This window comes from Pongo abelii, chromosome 2, assembly GCF_028885655.2.
Source record: "Pongo abelii isolate AG06213 chromosome 2, NHGRI_mPonAbe1-v2.0_pri, whole genome shotgun sequence".
Lineage (NCBI taxonomy): Eukaryota > Metazoa > Chordata > Mammalia > Primates > Hominidae > Pongo > Pongo abelii.
In genome coordinates, this window is record NC_085928.1 from 208,536,048 (window position 1) to 208,555,000 (window position 18,953).

Here is an 18,953-nt window from a genome sequence, read left to right on the forward strand (position 1 = left end):
ATATTTTAGGTTTTGTGGGCAATATTGTCTCTGTGTCCACTACTCAACACTGCCATTGTAATACGAGTAAGTACAGACAATATATAAGTGAATAAGTGTGACTTGTTCCCAAAAATGTTAATTACAAAGTAGATGTTGGGCCATATTTGGCCCACAGGCTATATTTTTCTCACCCTTTCTCGAATACAATAGACAATCCTAGTGCCTTAGCTGTATTTCATCTCCCTCATTCAGAATAAGTGCTGTTAAGATTTAAAGAAAGAAAGGTAGATGTTTTCATATGGAATGAAGGTAAAGGAAGGTACCAATATTAAATCAATCAAGTTAAATGTGTAGATCCAGAAGAAAGGACAAAATGTGGATGGCACATATACAGAAAAGAGGAAGAGTAGGTTTAATTGATGAAGCAGGACCTGGAAGGGGTTACGAAGCCAACATATGTAAAAACTGTAACTTTGGAAAAGAATGAGACATTTCTTGCTGGAAACAGAGAAATGGTATGAAAGGTGGCTAAAGAAATGAAAGTCTTACATACGATGAAAAAAATATCATCAGTGAAGAGTGGAAGCACAAGGAGATCTCACTGGATACCCAAAGATAGTACTGTAGTTAGAAGGAAAGAATTTTAAGACATTTTACAAAATTTTATAATATTTAAATTTTAAATTGAGATAAAATTCATATAACATCAATTTAACCATTAACCTTTTTAAAGTGTACAATTCAGCTGTATTAAGTCCATTTACAATGTTGTGCAACCATCTCCCCTATTTAGTTCTAAGGTGTTTACATCATTCTAAAAGAAATCCCATACTCATTAGGCAATCAATCCCATCCCCCTTCTCCAAGCCCCAATAACCACTAGTCTGCTTTCAGTCTCCATGTATTTATCTATTCTAGAAGCTGCATATAAATGGAATTATATAATATGTGATTGTTGTGTCTGGCTTCTTTCACTTAGATAATGCTTTTGAGGTTCCCCTAGTTATAGCATATATAACTACTTTATTCATTTTTAATGACTGAATAATATTTGTATGAATCCATTCTATTTCATTTATTTATTATCTTCTGATGAACACTTGTTATGTTTCCACCTTTTGGCTACTGTGAAGACTGCTGCAATGAACATTCACGCACAAGTATTTGTTTGCATGCTTGCTTTTAATTCTTTTGAGAATATACCCAAGAGTGAAATCACTGGCTCATAATAATAATTTTATGTTCAACTTTTTGAGACACCAACAAACTACTTTCCATAGCAGCTGTATTTTACATTTTCACCAGCAATGTTTGAGGATTCCAATTTCAGCACATTTTCATCGACTGCAGAAAAGAAGAAAATATTTGCAAATCAAAGGTCTCATAAAAATCTACTATCCAGAATATATAAGAATTCTTAAAACTTGACAACCAAAGACAAAGAACCAAATTTTTTAAATGGGAATAAAATCTTGGATAGCTGTTTCTCCAAAGAGATGTACAAATGGCTAAAAGGTGCTCAACATCATTAGTCACTGGGGAAATACAAATCAAAATCTCAGTAAGATACCACTTCACACCCACTAATATGGCAATAATAATAATAATAGTAACAACAATAAAAAGAGAATATAATGTATTTTTTTAAATGATCCACCATACAGTCAACGGAAGGACAGAACATTCATTTTGCTGCTTAAGTTCTGAAAAAATATGAGATGGTTTAAATGCTGAAGTTAAGACTGAAGGAATGGGAGTACTTTATACAAATATTGGATATAGATATTGCAATAATTAGGCTGTTGGGGATGACTATGAGTGTTAGAATTTAAAATCTTTGAATCAAAGAATAGTTCAGGGTGATGTGATCAAAGTGTTATTTTCCCATGTAAGTGAGTGAAACCTAATATACATAAAATTCATTGAAATTTGGGAATTAAAAATAATAATTTTAACATCCCCTATCATAGAAGAGCTAATCGCCTGCCATGATCATGCCCTTATAATCATTTTTCTAATCAGCTTCCTGGTTATATATGTTCTCTTTCTAACACTTACAACAAAACTGACGAACACTAGCATCACAGAAGCCCAAGAAATGGAAACTGTTAGAAGAAAAATAAAAAATCAGTAGGAAATCAGTAGTCATTGACATATATGGCAAAACACATCTAATTACAAAGAAAATGAACAAGATATTGATGTAATCCTGGGCATAAATAGAGGTAATGAAAATAGAAAGTCATGCTAAAGTGCCATTACATCTCATGAAGTAATTTTATTGGTAGTGTCAGATCAATAATTTGCAAATGAAAGTGAATTAATAACATCATGATCCATAACACCATGTTTATGAATTAGGGGAATGGGAAGCACACTGTCTATGACTGAAAGAGAAGTTATCCCCAGAGAAGAACACAGGATCAAAGAAATAACTGCAAATGTTCAAGACCAAAAATTTTGTTCAGTATGAGAATGCAGACTTCCTAGGGCAAAATAGAAAGGGTGGAAGAGTGACTACCAAGAATTGATTGGTTAGACAGGAGAACCAACAAATAAATTCTGAGGTTTTAGGTTTTGTTAAAAGATGGAAGTAAATGTGCTGCAAAAGGTGTTTTCAGACATCATTTAAAAACGTAGGTAAAATTAAGTTGGATTTTCTAGCATCATTGTAACAGGTGATGTCTCTGTACTTCCTGCAGTGTGACACTTCCAATGCCTCAAATTCCTTTTACACCTGTTACTTTGTGTTACTTTTACAACTTCCTAGTGATATAGGCAGTTTAGTGTTTTAGCCTCATGTTATCTAATATATAACATAAAGTAAACTCAAAGTGGCAAAGTAATTTGAAACCTAGGAATCAAAATTGAATGCCCCAATTCGGACTTCATATTTTCTACATCAACAATATTTTCTCAGGTATTAATTTTGTTGGAAATTATGAAATATGTTTTCTGCAAAGTTTCTTTGATTTCATTGCAGTAATCCTCTATGAATAGGTCTTATATAAAAGTTTATAAAGCTTATTTGAGTTAATAATACAAACTTAATTGGAATTGATAGCTTATACAAATGGAAATCTCTGTGGTTGAAAAAATAAATAATTTATCTCCTGAAATACAAAAGCTTATGTATTCATTTCAAAATAAAATGAAACAAAAACCCAAGGAGAGAAGGGCAGTAGATGTTTTCCTCTAGGAAAAAAATGCAGCTGATTTTACATTGTGGGTCCCATGAAAAAGATTGTGTCACAGTTAGTGACATATCAGTACAAGTAACATCCTAGAATCACGGGACTGTTATGAAATGCCAAGTATGGTAACTGTGCTCAAATGAGAAAAACCCTTTTTATTCAGATGTATGTTTCACAAGTATTATTTTACTTTGAGCATGACCTTTATTGAATAACATTTAGTGTTTTACAGTTTTCTAACAGGAACAGGAACAGGACATCACAAAAATTTGTTTGCATTTTGGTAATCACATATAACCAGGACTAGAGTACCACTGAATCAAACACATTTGCAACTGAGAAAAATGGCTTTTAATTGAATATCGCAAAGTGAATCAGAAATACTAACAAAACAGGAAAAAATAGAAATCTAAATAGATATTTGCATTAAAATATCTTAATTATTACTGAATTCTGTGCAGAGATATTACTGTGTTTGCTTTAAAACAGTATGAAAAAATATGGTTTTGCGAGTCTTTTGGTTTGTGATATAATGAACCAAATTGCTTGCTGAAAATTTGGATAAATTCCAGCGCAACGGCCACTATTCAAATTGACAGTGACAGCTCATTCTGAGGGAAAAATGTTATTTTCAGATGATTGATATGAACTCAAAAGGGTGTGAAGAACTATAGTGTACTTTGTGCGCAGGAGTTGTGACAGGTCGGCACATCTCTAATTCTGATTTAAAACAAGCCAAGGCCCTGCAGTTTCCAATGCCATTAAGCTTATATACCACATGAAATTATTTGATCCACTGGAATATTCCACAAAGCAAAATGTGCCAAAATTTCAAAATTAAAAGTCTGATTTTTATATTAGACTGGCATGTCATCTACTGAAACAAATTCCATAAATTTCTTCCAATTATAGGAGGAAAATATTCATACATATTAATCAAACTTAATTAAAACCTAATAAATGCTGTTCTCTAATTGTGAAATTTAAAAGTGCACCAGGTGAAAGAAATAGAGCCCCTGCCATAAAAGTAAGGCATTAAAACTTGACATTGATAAAATAGGGTCATTACTCTTTTGGATGACAAATAGGGCTAAATGCAGATTAATGGCAAAATTCTTCAATTCTGCTCTTTTAGATTTTACTGATTTGGCATGTATGCATTTTAATTTCTTAATTGTATTCCCAAAAAGACCAATTAGTGTTTTTCTGATACACAAGAAATCAAAGGAGAATATCTGTAGAAAAATTTTGGGTTTTGTTTTTTTTTTAATTCTGTTTTTTCAGAGATTCCATTGTCACAAAGCAGAATCACCTTACTGAAACCCATGCTAGAAGTGACTTTTCTCATAGTTGTGACTTCCTAAAAAGCTTAAGGTGGTTGTGTATTTAGCAAGATGCTTTAAGCATTGTCGGCCCCTTTTTCCTAATTTATATGTGGTATTTATCATGGACTGCTGTTTTAATTCAGGCTAGCCCACTATAGTATAACCCACAGACTGAGTGGCTTACAAGAAAACAGAAGTTTATTTCTCACGGCTCTGGAGGCTGGAAAGTGTAAGGTCACGGCTCAGGCAGATTGGGTCTGGTGAGGACCCAATTCCTCACAGATGGCCGTCTTCTCACTCTGTTCTCACATGGACAAAGGGGCACAGGAGCTCTCTGGGGTCTCTGTAATCAGAGAAATAATGTCATTTATGAGAACTCCACCTTCAGGACCTAATCACGTCTCAGGGGCCCCACCTCTTAAAAACCTTGCGGGTTAGGATTTCAACATATAAATTTTGAGGACATATAAACATTCAGTCCATTGCAACTGCTATAAACAATGTTGGCCAGAAATCAAAAGGAAATATAGATCAAGGAAATAGCTATACATGTATGCTTTCACATATTATTCTCTTATGTTTCAATGAAAGGGACAGGAACCAAATGCAAAGTGTTCAGAGTCTCACTGAGAAGGTCAAGCTATAAGTAGCTTTAGGTAAGGCTTGAGAAAAGCACTCAAAAATATTTTCAGGAATATGCCTGTCTGTGTTTTGGCTCCATGCTCTTACGGGCAGACTCCGTTCTCTTGAGGGATGTTTCTACATGGTGGAACAAATAAACATCAGAAGGTTTAGGCTAAAATGTATCTTTATTCCTAATAATCTTTAAAAGAAAATGTCATCTTTCTGTGTCCTTTCAATTCAGTAAAACAAATCTGACTGTCCCAGTTTGTGTCATATGCCCTTTTCTCAACCAAAAACCATCCCCAAGGGGCTGGCAGATACTGGCTGACCTGGCTCATAATTCTACAGCTGTGTTTCTTATGCTGAAGACCTCACTTGACCACATCAAGTAAGAGAGGAACTATCCCCAAAATAAACATAGACTCTGTTACTAGAATAAAAAAAGTGATGTTAGACATTTTGAAAGAAACCATGAAATAGACAAATTATTTCCCTGATGAATTTCTTTAATATTATTTTCTTCAATAGTGTGAAATTCTCATTTTAAAAATTTTACATTTATGTTTATACAAATATTATCATCTCCAAATGTTGCCAGGTGGCAAGTTGCTTATCATGTAAATTAAGAAGGAAAAGCCCATCATGGTACAAAAACAGACACATAGACCAATGGAAGAGAATAGAGCCCAGACACAAGGCTGTACACCTACAACTGTCTGATTTTCAACAAACTGACAAAAACAAGTAATGGGAAAAGGACCCTCTATTCAACAAATGGCGCTGGGATAACTGGCTAGCCATATGAAGAAGATTGAAACTGGATCCTTTCCTTACACCAGATACAAAAATTAACTCAAGATGGATGAAAGACTTAAATGTAAAACCCACAATTATAAAAACACTGGAAGACAACCTAGGCAATACCATTCTGGACTTAGGAATAGCAAAGATTTCATGACAAAGACACAAAAAGCAATTGCAGCAAAAGCAAAAATTGACAAATGGGATTTAATTAAAGAGTTTCTGCCCTCTTTGTGCAGAAATAAACAAAGTTCAAAAGAACTTAGACAAATTTACAAGAAAAAACAAATTACCCCATTAAAAAGTGAACAAAGAACATAAACAGACATTTTACAAAGGAAGACATACATGCCGCCAACAAGCATATATAAAAAGCTCAACATCACTGATTATTAGAGAAATGTAAATCAAAACAACAATCAGATACCATCTCACAGCAGTTAGAATGGCTATTACTAAAAAGTCAAAAAATAACAGTTGCCGGTGAGGTTGTGGAGAAAAAAGAACGGTTATACACTGTTGGTGGGATTATAAATTAGTTTAACCGTTATGAGAAACAGTGTGGCGATTACTTTAAAAACCTAACCTAAAACAGAAACGCCATTTGACTCAGAATTCCCATTACTGGGTACATACCCAAAGGAATGTAAATCATTCTATCATAAAGAAATGGATGCGTATGTTCATTGCAGCACCATTCACAATAGCAAAGACATGGAATCAACCTAAATGCCTATCAAGGAAAACTGGAAAAAGAAAATGTGGTACATATACACCATGGAATACTATGCAGCCGTAAAAAACAACAAGTTTGTGTCCTTTGCAGGAACATGGATGGAGCTGGAGGTCATTATCCTTAACAAACTAATGCAGGAACAGAAAACCAAATACTGCATCTTCTCACTTATAAGTGGGAGCTAAACGATGAGAACTTACGGACAAATAAAAGAAAAATACAGACACTGAGGCCTCCCACTGGAGGGTGGGAGGAGGAAGAGGATTAGAAAAAAAGGTGGGTACTAGGCTTAATATCTGGGTGTCAAAATAATCTGTACAACAGACCCCCATGACACAAGTTTAACTATGTAACAAAAATGCATATGTACCCATGAACTTAAAATAAAAGTTAAACTTAAAAAAGAAATTCACTCATTAAACAAGAGGTGAGTTTTTCACTAAAAGTAAAATCATATTTATGCCTTAGTATACCCAAGCAGATGCGCTTGGTTGTGTTTTACTTTTTGAAATACACAGCAGAACTTTCATTTGTCAAAATGCAGGGTTGTTTACTTTAACTGGGGGTATTAGAATTGGGAAATTTAGAAGAACAGCTTCGATGGAGATCTTCATTAAGAAAAATGATAAATTGCTAAAACTTAAAAGGTGTTTCAAATGGATCAAATCTGTAAAGATAAATGTCTAGAGTTTACAGATTTAGTTTAAAACCAAATGATTTAAGATGCATAAATTCAATATTTTTATTTTTTATCTGTATACATTATTCTACTTTGTGGATTGCTTGAAGTCATTCATTTAAAAATGTGCCTGGAACAATCACATAAGTCACATGGTCTAAAAAGGCCATCAGATTACCCATTCTTCCACATATATACACATAACACTGAATTTTCTCATCACCACATAATTCTAATTACAATAAACATCAACCCTAGCTTATGCTTGCAAGCTCAGTGCTCAGGAGTAATTATCACTTTAAATCCAATAATCTTTTTTTCCTTTTTCCTTTTTTATTTTTGGTGTTCACTAAGAAACCTTAATCGATATAATCTGAGGTCTTAGGTACATAAAAGAAGCCAAGGAATATGGCACAGAGAAAAAACCAGCAGAGCATGTAAAGGCTGAGCCAGAAATAGAAATATTCAACTTGAACTTTAAAAAGCAAACTTGATAGATGGTGAGTTATATTTGCTCTATGAAGGCTTAAGCTGTGTAACCAGTACAAACGCACCAGCAAGTTAAAATTCCATTGACCTTGGCAATGTCAGAAGGGAAATATATTCATGGAGATCAGCTCTACTGAAATTAATCTCATGTGTTGATAAAATCAAAGTGATGTTCCTTCTCAAAACGACATATTTGGCTTTTTTTACCTACTGCGTGCTTGGGGCAGAAAAACTAGTCACAGTGGCATTGTGGTCTTTTAAGAAAAATCTCATTTACTATTTGTCACAGTAAGTCAATCATGGGCTATCAGTGCTATGAGGCAGTTTAGAAATCTATGTTCCTTTTAGTCTCTCGTTCAGAGTCTACAAAAGGCACCTTTAAGAATTTAGTGACCTTTTACACTGAATTTTGAAAAAAAATTCATTCTTTTAAACATGCGTAGACATGAAACTTCAATTTCTACTCTAAGATTGACCAATATCTTTATTAGTATTTTAATGTTGTTTATTAAGATTTAGGAGCATGATTCTGGACAGTCGAAAGAGATGCAAAAACATACATTCTAGGTGTATATGTTTAAAGTTTTCATTTTAGGACAGTTGTAGATTGAGAGAGAATTTGTGATGATAGTACAGAAAATTTCCATATAACCTACACTAAGATTCTCGTATTATTGACATATTATGAGTTAATATGTGTATTATTACGAGTTAATATGTGTATTATATGTAGTTAATATGGTGTATTCACTACAATTAATGAACTGATGGGATACATTATTTGTAACTAAAGTCTATGCCTTATTCAGAATGTCTTAGTGTTTACTTGCTGTACTTTTTCTGTCCAAGTTCCTGTTCAGCAAACCACATTATGTTTAGTGGTCGTGCAGCTTAAGCTTCCCTTGACAGTGACAGATTCTCAGACTTTTCATGATTTTCATTTCCTTCAAAGTGTGAAAAGTACTGCTCAGCTTTTTTCTAGAATGCCACTCAATTGGATTTTTCTGATACATCGGGTTATGAGTGTTTGGGAGGAAGATGACATTGGTGAACTGCCATTCTCATAACGCATGAAAAGATGTTCCCTTTCTTGAGTAATAAGAAAAATGGAAGTAAAAATCACAATTGCTATACCGAATATCTACCAAAATGTAAAATTGAGAGACAGACAATATAGTTAAGGAGAATGTGGAGTGAATAGATAGAGCATACATACCTTGCTGTTAAGAGGATAATTTGGTGCAACCAATTAGAAAAATTATTTGACAGAATCTGTTAAAGTTGAGAGTTGCAATATGACTGCTACATAAGTACTTAATGGAAATATATACATATTTTCCCCAAAAGAAATATAAAAATAGGCCGGGTGCGGTGGCTCACGCCTGTAATCCCAACATATTGGGAGGCCAAGGCGGGCAGATCACCTGAGGTCAGGAGTTCGAGATCAGCCTGGTCAACATGGTGAAAGCCCGTCTCTAATAAAAATACAAAATTAGCTTGGCATGATGGTGCACACCTGCAATCCCAGCTACTCGGGAGGCTGAGACAGGAAAATCACTTGAACCTGGGAGGCAGAGGTTGCAGTGAGCCTGCAAGGTTCTTGTATCATTTCGAACCCTGAGAGTGTGCCAACAAACAACACGAGGCAATGTGGAGCAACACGCTGTTTTCATGAGCGCCTGGGCGCAAGCGCGCTGGGGTCTAAAAGGGCATCAGCCCCAAGTGAGGACGGGGCATGGGTTTTATAGTCCACTGTAAACAGGAAGTGTCCCAGTCTGACGTGACTGCTACGTAGTACCCGGACAGCCTCCCTCTGGATCTTCAGGGGGTATGTATCTTCCTGCTTCTGCTATCCAGCTCTCTTCCTGCTTCTGCTATCTCGCTGACGCACTCTGCTGGCACAAGTGGTCTTGCGCCTTGGGACTGGGCCTGAGGAGGGGGCAGTTATCCATTCCCTTAAGCTTTCAGGCCCCGGGGAGAATCTTTCAGAGCCGAGATCGCATCCTGCACTCCAGCCTGAATGACAGAATGAGACTCCGTCTCAAAACAAAAAGACATATAAATATAATGCAGAATTATAGAATTCCAAACAGTATAAACATGAAACTACCCAAATAGTATTCTACATAAGAATGAATGGTATATTGTTTGGAATGCTTATCTGCTCATTTGCACTAATCATATTTTAAGTACTAAGTACCCGTATGTGAATAATGGCTACTGTTATATTACAGCATCAATAATGACAAGTCAGAAATAGAAGTACTCCAATACTGCAGAAAGTTCTATTGTGAACATTGAGAATGAGTTATTTGAAATTATATATAAGATAATATGGATGAAACTGAAAAACACCATGTTGAACAAGAGAAGTAGAAATAAGAGTATATGCTGTATAAGTTTATTTATATAAAATCCAGAACCTGGTAAAATGTGTCTATGGTGCTAGAAGTCAGTCGGATTCTCCTTAGAGGGTTTAGTGTCCGAAAAAGGCAAAGCAGTTATCTGTGGTCCTGTTTATGTTTTCTTTTTAAAAATCTAAATGCTAGTTACATGGAAACATCAGTTGGTGAAAATTCATTGAAGACAACACCTATGATTTGTGTGCCTCTCTGCATGGTTTATGATACTTCAATATAATGTTTACAAATAGAAAAAAATATGTCACACTAGCAAGGCTTACTACTTCTGCCTCAAAGCAGTTGGATATGGAAGTATTTCAGCATGCACAACAAAAAGACAAACAATAACAGCAACAACCAAATCTGAGCTCTGAGTCAGTGATTCACAGTAATTGCTCAGTAATCAGCAATCCACTACACTTAAGATGGTACACATTTTCATTTTATGGAGAGAGGTTGCCAGTGCCTTCCACAACAGGTTCCATTCACATACCTGCTTCCATCATTCCTCTCTGCTGTGGTCCTGTAACGTAGTATCCTGTATGTGTTAGAGTCAGTCATTATGCTTTTCAGACTTTATTCACAGCTTTTATTCCTGCCTGCCATAAGAAAAGCATTCAAATCATGCAAATATATCTTTAATAGGGTTACAAATACTCTTCTAAATAGTATGTATTTCAAATTCAGATATTTCGTTCATCTTTTATAATAAATGTACTGTACCCATAAGTATGCATAGTTAAGTATTTAGTAAGTATTACTAAATATATCACCATTGATGGTCTTAGGATATGCCAATTTTTATTATATCTGTTTTGGTTAAATTTCCTTTGGCCCTGACTCTGAAACTTAAATACCCTAAAATGTATCCTGTGATTTGCTTTGCTTTGTTTCCTTATTTGCAATACACATGTAAATACCAGTCTTTATTTATACAAATTAAAGAACTCATTCATTACCATGAACAAAAACAGATATCAAAGATATTGGTTAAGTAGATATTAAAGCCAAAGGAAGAGGATGTAAGAAATAAGATTAAGTCAGATATAAGAAAAGTACAAAAAGGCATTTTGAAAGTCTAGAATTCATTACCATGAACAAAAACAGATATCAAAGATATTGGTTAAGTAGATATTAAAGCCAAAGGAAGAGGATGTAAGAAATAAGATTAAGTCAGATATAAGAAAAGTACAAAAAGGCATTTTGAAAGTCTAGAATAATTGTTATAGGGAAGCAATACAGATATTTTACTATAAAATTTTCATCTTTCAATTCGTGAAACATAAGCAAGTCCATGATTCAAAGCATCTGTAGGAAACTAAAACAAACAGGTAAACAAAAACGTGTTAAGATTTACTAAACAACCATAGAGAACCTACAGGCTGGACATGTATTCCATGGCTGGCTGGCCACAGAAATATTCATTTACACATATAAGTAATAAATACACATAAGAGTTTTGACAAATGATCCGAGAAGGAGAGCTACATCAGTGCAATGAATCCCAAACCCTCACTTATTAACTCCAATAAAAGAAGGTTAAAAATGCAAGCTTACATATTTTTAAACGACTATTAGGTAAACTCTAAGAATAATAATGACAATGACTATCTAGAATGACATGATATTTTCTAGTACATGGGGCCTAAGCGAACTCTGCATTTAATGTCTAGTCAGCTAAGAGTCCAAAACATATTTTGGTGATATCTTTAGGTAAAGAAATGACATTTATAATTATCAATTCAGATTCTATTATCTTAAAAGTTAGATACTGTAATCTTCTTTTAGTGAGTCCAATAAGACTGCTAGATCATCCTAAGATATTTTTTCTTCTACAGTAATACATTTAGAACAGAATTCTTAATAGAATAAATATCGTTGGCATCTGTGGAGAATTAACTGGTTTGATAACATGAGTTTAATACTTACTGGTTGGTAAACTTAGGCATGTTTCTTCATCACTGAATGTGTTAGTTTTCTCGTCTATAAAATGGGGAGAATAATAAGCAGCTCTTTAAAACTTTATATTGTACAATTAAATAGATATTTGTAATGAAAAGAGAATTAACCAACACCCTAATGTGTAGGGTTCCTGTTTCTTTTGTAGCTAGATAACACAGTCTGCATTTAATATTACAAATATGGTGAATACTAATGATTGAAATTCTAGCAGTTAAGCTCCAGAATCTAAACTTTGCAAATAAGCTCTCTTCTTCTGAGAGTTTAATATGTTACCTTTAATAAGTATGGATTTATTCTATATACATCAAGCATCTTACTGTAAAAGATATGATTATTAATATAGTATTTATACTGACTGTAATCTCTAAGTTGCTTTTGTGAATATAGTCATGCTATCAGTCTGTTTATTATCATTTGTTTCTCATAAAATTACAGAGCATGAAATAAATTCCAGTTGTTTGGCTTCTCAATATAAGTTATTTCTCAGTAGATGCTATTAACAAACAGAAGACTGAACACCATGTCTTAAATTACATTTCAGAATACTCACTGTAGGTAAAGTAATTTCTGCTGCTTGCCAAATGTAAATTTACAATTCATGCAGTGAGTTGATAGAACTAGAGCTAGTTTTGTGAATGCTGAACTGTCAGTGGAACAGTTTTAAAATTTACAGCCTATAAAAGAACTCACACGCCTATTAACAAATGGAGTGCAGTTATTTCAGACAGAATCCTAACGAGTTCAATGAATTTCCGTCTAACTCAGTGGAATGATGGCTTTCATTTTAGTGCTTTTGTTATTCTTTTTAGCTCATGTCACGAAAGTGATTTTTTTGACATTACAAACTATTTGTGTAAAGAATAATATTAAAGATTTGAGTTGAGTATACTGATGTATTTGCTATCACATTCCACTTCTGGTAAGATTGTTAGTTAATCGAAATGAATGAAAAGAAAAAGCATTTTCTCAATGTAACCCACTCAGAAAAGATGGATATTATAATAATTTCAATATTTATTTCATGTCTTGTCCCAGCTAAAATGGAATCCAAATCCTGATGTTTAGATTCCTCCAAATCATATAAATATCTACATTAGTTTTAATATAATGGAAGCAGTGCAAACTTTCTTTTTGCAAATAAATAAGCGTTCATAAGTCTACCTGCTGCCAAAGACTAAAAAGAAGAGTGGTTCTAGTTTTCCCTTGAGTTTACCTTTAATATTATAACTGGGGAATCATAAATATCTCACTCAAATAGATTAATAGGTGTCTAAGCATTCTGTGCAAATTTAAAACTTTAAGTTTTCCCAAGTTCTACAAAACAGAAAGTATAGGAATGTCACAAAAGTTTATCAGACAGCTTGAGTTCATTCTCACTTATTTCTTTGATTAAGAAAGAAATCACGGTTGGGTGCGGTGGCTCATGCCTATAATCACAGCACTTTGGGAAGCAAAGGCGGGCAGATCACGAGGTCAAGAGATTGAGACCATCCTGCCCAACATGGTGAAACCCCGTCTCTACTAAAAATACAAAAATTAGCTGGGCGTGGTGGTGCACGCTTGTAGTCCCAGCTACTCGGGAGGCTGAGGCAGGAGAATCGCTTGAAGCCAGTAGGCAGAGGTTGCAGTGAGCCGAGATCGTGCCACTGCACTCCAGTCTGGCAAAAGAGTGAGACACCATCTAAAAAAAAAAAAAAAAGATAAAAAGAAATCATGAGAACCTACTACTTCCTACTACTTATAATGTGACATTTAAGTCATTTAGTGTTTCAAAGATTAATGAAATATTAATCTTCCTCAGACAGCTTAGAAGCACAAGAGGATGGTAGATAGGTAAGTCACTGACCAGCACATTCAAATCTCTATTTTTGAGTTTCTGAAGAGAATATTTGTTGTAAGACATTTCCTCTTTGATGTGCTAGTGAAAATGAATTCAACTTAAAAACTGAGCTCATCATTTCCTCTTTTTGATCCCTGACTCAAACCCACTTCACCCCTGCTTTTTCTAACTTTATACATGGCACCAGTGCTCACCCAATTATAAACATATATATTTAAGGATGAGTCCGTCTCTTCACTTTTTCCCTCAGTAACCTTGGCCAACCATTTACTGAATACTATCAATTTAACTCTCAAGTATTTTTCAAATTTCTTTTCACCTATGGATTCCTGCCATTAACAATTTACTTTCAGCAGATCTTCATCTTGAATCTCCAAGATTACTACAAATATTTCATAAGTAATCCCTCTGCTCAATGTATCTTCCACCTTTACATGAATTTTTCATACTGCTAAGAGAGCGATCAAACCAAAACACATATCAAATCATAGCCCTCCCTTTTAAGAAAACATTTTAGTAGACAATCCATGACCTAATTCTTTCTATTTCTCAAGTCCAATCTTTCATCATCCTTTTATTTGCACTTCAAACTTATGTGATTCTAAAACCTCTTGTTTCTCCCAAACCTCTAGAATATATAATGATACAGTGACATTGGACATCCTGGTTACTTTGTATAATGTTCCCCCTAGTTAGTGGCATCTGATGAATGTTCATTCAATAATCTTATTCAAGTGGTTTGTGTGTGTGTGCGTGTGTGTGTGCATATAAAATTTACCTCGATCTTTCCATAGAGATAATTTATATCTCTTTAGTATAGTTTTCTCTATCTTATACACACTTTACATTGTTTATGTGTGGTCTCAAATTTACTGACACTATATTCAGATATAAAGATAACTCATTTTATTCCTTCCTTGTTTTATTTCCTTGTAAGTCATTCTTCTCCATTAAAAATCCTCACTATGACAAGAGAGATGGGGATTTGTTAAAATCCAGAAAAGTCATTCTAATTTAATAATTTTTATATACTCATAAGTAATGCAGTTTCTGTTAGATGAAATGTTCTTTCAAAAGAGCATTTTCCATACGTACTTTATTGCTAATTTCCAAGATATGAAGTGGATTCACAGCAGACTCATGTGAATTATTTGAACTTATTGGGGTCAAGTAACAGTGATATCCTCAGTAGCCTCTGATTAGAAATCACTAGTCCAGATTTTGCTCTTAGTTGATACCTGCTTATATCACCCCATGCTGTCATTGGTGGCATATCTCATGCCAATTCCCAAACTGTTTTTATATTAGTCTTATTTTTGTATTAATTGTACATATTTATGGTGTCTCCTGGGCTGTGACAGCTCTACATCAGCCCTTGTTACTGTGGATGCCCTCGGGTCTATCTACATAGTCTTCACCTGCCATTTTTTGGTCTGCTATGATTCCCATATAACCATGGACCAGGAAGTTCACTTTGTTCATTTTGGCAACAGAGATCCCATATTAAGACTCCCATATTATATTATAGGGGACTATATTATCCACTCCTATATTAACACTATTCATATAAAATAAAAATGGAGAAAAACTTTGAATATTTAAAGTGAGGACTTCCTTCTGTATAGCCACACTTAATGAGGTCATACTGTGGTTTCAACAGTGAAGTGCTGTGAGATGGAGAGTACTAAACAATAAGAGAGATGGGATCTTTCTTAGGCATTTTTCTTAAATATTCCAATATTATCTCACCCCTCAAATATTACTCAGCCCTCCAATATTATTCCATTCTTGCATCGACAGAGGGGTATTCTGGTCATAGGTTTTATTATATGCAATGTTATTTATCACTTTTTATTTTTACAATGTTATATGTGACAGGAAAATTTCATTCACAGCCCTTCTTCCTTAATTGAGACCTCCACTAAATAAAACACTAACATGATCAAGAAGACCAATCAGGCACTAATGAAATTAATAAAATGTGCTTCCTTTTAAAAAATGCTTAGATTGCAAGTCCATAATCCCGTGGTTAACAACTATATTCAATCAATAAATTGCTAATTCTACAGGATGAACACACCTTCATTGAAGCTCGGAAATTTCAATAGCATCAGTTGGATGCCCCAGGGCAACAACATTTACATGCCATAAAATATCTGAAAATGATTTAACACCATCACTAGTCAACAAAATCAAACATTTGCCGGAACATGTGACCAAATTTTTTTCTGATATGATATACATACACATACATACACACACATACATGCATATAAAACAAACACACACACACATATATAACATTCATACATATTAAAAGGTATTTTATATTTATTTTTTATATAATCTGTTATAGGATGTTCTTTCAATTTATTTATTTTGAACAACAAGATACCGTTCAGAGAAGACTTGAATAGAATTAAAACTCTTGATGAGAATATAACCTTATTATTTGTCATTAGATACCATCAGAAATGCATGCAATACATAAGATACACTTTTAAAGTATCACTTTATTTATGTTGTAATTAAGCCCTTATTCCAAATAGAAATGTATTTTAAATATTCATGCTTTTGCACTAGATATTTAATATCTTAAAATTTCCCACCAAATTCTGATTTTGAAAATATTTAAACTGGGAAAATATGCATGAAGATTGAAATGGGCTTTTATATACACATCACCCAAATATTTACCATTTGTTGACAAGTTTTCATATTGTAGACATCATGACACTTAATGTCTCATTAGACATTAATGTTTCTTTTGTCTCATTTAATCTGGAAAGTTAGCCACACTTTACTTTTTATAATGACTCTATTGCTTTTTTTAAGAATTTACACCAATGGTTTCACAGAATAAGCCCCATTTTAATTTTTATATTTTATTTATGAAAATATTTAGAATATTTTTACTAAGAATATATAGAGATTATGGTGTGTTTTCTTTATTACATCACATCAGAGTCATATAATGTCATTTTTTTTAAAAAGTTTTTATTTTGTCTTCATTTTTTCCCCAAGTTTTTATTGTGTAAGAATACACATAACATAAAATTTACTGTCTTTACCATTATTAAATATACAGTTCAGTGGTATTAAGTATCTTAATATTGTGCAACTATCACCATGATTAATCTCCATAACTCTTTCCATCTTGCAAAACTGAAGCTCTCTGCACATTAAATAATAATTCCTCATTAACCCATTACCCCACTACCCCAGTGCCTAGGCCCTGGCAACCACAGTTCTACCTTATGTCTTTATAATGATGACTACACTAAATACTTCATATGAGTGAAATCATCCAGTATATATCTTTTCTGTGACTTGCTTATTTCACTTAGCATAATGTGCTCAAGTTTCATTAATGTGGTAGCATATGTCAGAATTTCTTTCCTTTTTAAGCCTAAATGATATACCATTGTATGTATATACCATTTTTCAATTCAATCATTCATTAGAGTTTTCTCCACATTTTAGTAACTGTGAATGATGCTATGAACATGGTATACAAATATCACTTTGAAATATTACTTTCAAATATTTTGAGTATATAACCAGGAGAGGAATTGTTGGATTATATGGCTAGTATGTTTTAATTTTTTTGAGGAACTGTCATACTGCTCTCTGCAGTGGCTGTACCATTTTACATTCTCTGGACGTCTGGGCCACGACCGTGTATTCTGCACACTCTTCCTACAGCCCAAGTTTGAATTGAACTTCACCTCAGAAGAGCTCACGGCAAAAATGCAGGCCTGGGACAGGGGACGGCAGGCCATGTGGGTGGGCTGAAGTGGGCAGGGTCCCCAGGCAGAAAGTGGGGGTCCATGTGTAGGAGTGGGACCCGCGTTGGCTTGTTCTCATCTGCCCTCCTTTCCTAGGAATACGAGACGCTGTATGGTGAACACAGCCTGCTAGTCCAGGAGGCCGAGTCTTGGATTAGAAAGATCACAAACAATGGGGGCTACAAGGCCAGGTGGACCCTAAAGGTCACGTGGGTCAATGCCCACGCCTGTCCTGCCCAGTGGACCCTCGGGGTGAGTAGACCCACGGGCAGCTCCCGGGAACCATCTGGGAGTCAGACATCCTAGAATCCTAGGCAGGGGCCACTCTTCCAAAATCCTCTCTGGCTCTAGGAAAGACTGCTAATTATAGCAACCCCCCCAATGCCACCCCCCCACTGCCACCCCCTCACTTCCACCACTGTTGGCTGAGCACTCACCATGGGCCCGGCCTGCCTCAGCCCTTTGCCTGCTTGACCTCGCAGCAGCCCAGCAAACCGGGTATTATTAGGCTGAAACATAGCAAGTGGCATTTTTTAAGTCAAAAATGTCTGGCTATTTGCAATTTCATGTGGCTCAATCTGGTATTATGATCCCCATTTTACACATGAGGAAGACAATGGTTAGAGAGGTGAAGTAACTTGTTCAAAGTCACGCCGCTGGCAAATGGCAAAGCCAGGCCTGAGTGGAGCTTCTTGTGACTCCAGCCTCTGGCTCTTAAGCACAGGCTCATCCAATGGGCACAGGGTGAGCCACACCATCTCCTCTGTCCTCCCTCCGAGGACCCCGCTCTTGTAGTCACCAAGTTCTTCCTTATGCCTGGTCTAAAGTCACTCATTTCTTCATTCACTTGACAAAAGTTCACTGGTCACCTACTGTGGACAATGTGTGCGCCTTCAGTGAACCCCAGTGTCATCCATGCTGTTCAGGTGGAGGAGACAATTTGGGCAACGTGCTTAAATATCCACGAGGGAGCTAATGAAGCCCCCTCTCTAGCTCTCTGGTATCTTGGCTAATCCCAGGTTCTGGTAGCTTTCTCTAACAAACACTCATCTAACTGAATTGTAACCCAGAACCCTTTATCTCCCCTCCTAGAAGAAAGTCACCATAAGGCAAATCCACCGTGGTAAGTGC

At 35.0% G+C, this 18,953-nt stretch overlaps 1 long non-coding RNA gene across 3 annotated transcripts; it reads right to left on the reverse strand.

Annotated features, from left to right (window-relative positions):
• Positions 1 to 1,152: 1,152 nt before the first annotated feature.
• Positions 1,153 to 16,190, reverse strand: LOC129058309 (uncharacterized). 3 transcript variants are annotated; one of them, XR_008523409.2, is made up of 6 exons: positions 13,572 to 13,866; positions 12,162 to 12,215; positions 10,726 to 10,831; positions 9,629 to 9,870; positions 4,686 to 4,844; positions 1,153 to 1,326 (listed from the first exon to the last, which is right to left on the reverse strand). It is a non-coding gene; the product is annotated as an uncharacterized LOC129058309 (long non-coding RNA). The 3 variants fall into 3 exon arrangements; XR_010139394.1 differs by lacking the exon at positions 13,572 to 13,866 and adding an exon at positions 12,745 to 13,154; XR_008523410.2 differs by lacking the exons at positions 1,153 to 1,326; positions 4,686 to 4,844; positions 13,572 to 13,866 and adding an exon at positions 16,115 to 16,190 and having other exon boundaries at positions 9,402 to 9,870.
• Positions 16,191 to 18,953: the final 2,763 nt, after the last annotated feature.